The following is a 2,256-nucleotide window of genomic DNA, read 5'->3' on the forward strand; positions in this document are numbered from 1 at the left end:
AGGAACTGGCCACAGCATTAGACACCAGAGAATCCACATGGGAGGAGACGAGACAGGCATACACACATTTTGGAAACAAGGCTCCATTAGTTTTGCTGTTTGTGGAATTGCTTAAGTGGGAATATTACAAAACCACCTTTGTGCTATGGCTACTGACAGTTTATCTTCTGAGCTAAACAGAGTCTGTATGATAGCTGGGAGATATTGGTCTGATGCTCTCTTTTGGCCTTAAAAATCTATACTAACGTATTACTTTTTCTTCAAATCTGTCATATAGTAGGGGTCTTTTGCAAATCTTCATCTGAGGAGCTCTAAAACATAGTAGAAAAAAATATGATGAACAATACTGCTTTTCTTAACTCATCTGAATTCCACATTCAGCACTAGACTGCCGGAACCAGGTTTTTTTAAATGCCACTGCAATTTTCAGACAGATCCCAAACCCAAGTTTTAATAACCAGTTTGAGTACTGACAGCATTTCATTTCACTAAAAATCTAATCTGGAAAGATCCCTCTGCAGATCCTGTTGCAACATCAGGTTTGCAGAGAGCAGAGGCGCCAGCTGTCAGAACACTTCCTGCTGTGGCCACATCTGGGAAGCAACCACTTTGCTGCCCCACCACCCCCAATCAGCGTGGGATTAATTACTCCCAGGAAATAAATACTGCCTCCGCTTGCTGTAGAAGGAATCCAAGTGCCTAATTTTAGATGGAATGACTTCTTAGGCTACTAAAGTTTGGAAAGATCAATCACACATCTGGCTCCAAGAGAGTTCAAAATTAATACAACATCAGGTTGGGAAGATTCAGTAGCAGCCAGCGTGACCCCTTTTAGCAGGGTGGGGAGTAAAGCCATTGCCTGCAGACATGGTGCATGAAATCCTGGCTTCGCTCTCAATAACATGACTACTACCAGCATTTAACCATATCTGTCATCTACAGGAAGTGAAATACAATAGAAGGAAGGGCCATGCAAAGTCCATCCTTAGGAAGCAGTTTTTTTGCCCGAAGAGATTTCCCCATATCTTTAACAGGACACGTTTGCCTCAGTTTTATTAGAGACAAGTTTCTATTAAATGACCTGTTTCTGCCTGTTCCTCCAGCAGTGACTAAGGCAGGTTTAATTGCATCCTGTGAAAGGTGTGCTGCGTTGCTCACTTTCTGTCAAGGAAAGAGAAATTAAAGCCGCCACATGAAAATGGAATTGCTGCACCTCCACACAGCAGCCGGCAAGTGAAGAAAAGGCATTCCAATCACCAAGACATCATTTCCGAAATTCAGACAACAATCAAACGCCTTGAGCCAGTCGCACCAACTAACGCTGAGGAAGTGATGCTTTCTGAGTATGTAAAAAGATTATATTAGGTTGTTATTTCCTTGTATTTGCGTATAACAAAGAGTAATGACAAACAGCAATGCAGCTATTTACCATTGCATGGCATTTTTCTAATCCTGTAACACTAACACTGGACACACCCACTCCTAAAAACCAGGAGCCAAAGAGAGACACTGTCTCACAGCAAGCTCATCAGTAGCAAAAATCTGGGAATGACCAGAACAAGCAATCTGATTCTGGACAAGAGCTGCCAGTGCACATACCCCAGTGGCAGGGCCACTGGAGAGACAGGTGGGACGAGGAGTCACAAATTCTTGCCAACCCCTACTGGCAAGAAGACTAAACTTCTGGCCAAAGTATTCCTCATGACACAAAAGAGCGCTGCAGATTCCTTTCCCCAGGGATAAGAATTACTAATAATTACAGCAGCACACTCTGTTCTCCAGCAAGACTTGAATCGACAAGGCTCTGAGCCCCGCCTATAAAGAGGAAAGCTCTGCTAACAGCTAGTAATCAGTACAATTCAGACCAGAGTAAATTAACAGCAATTAGATGCAGTCAGCACTTTCAGCAACAGCTTAGGGGCACACCTTCGAATATGCCTGGTTAGGAACACAAAAAGTGCTTCCTTCTGCCTGGGCTATAGTGGCTTGTCACTGCTGTATGACCATATCACTCACTGGGTGTGGAGTTATCAAGGCAATGACCCAAAGGAATGCTGAGTATCAGCTCATGGCATGGAACCTTCACCTACCCCATGTCTGTTGGTTCATCTTCACATGCCATCTCTTAGCACATGCTTTCTGTACCTAAAAGTCCATAGGCAGCTGCTTATTGTGAAAATAATCAATACACTGTAAATGAGGAAACATAATCCACAAATGTTTTTGAGATATTTTCTGCAGAAACTGCTGCTGTGT

Source organism: Rissa tridactyla, chromosome 2, assembly GCF_028500815.1.
Source record: "Rissa tridactyla isolate bRisTri1 chromosome 2, bRisTri1.patW.cur.20221130, whole genome shotgun sequence".
Classification (NCBI taxonomy): domain Eukaryota; kingdom Metazoa; phylum Chordata; class Aves; order Charadriiformes; family Laridae; genus Rissa; species Rissa tridactyla.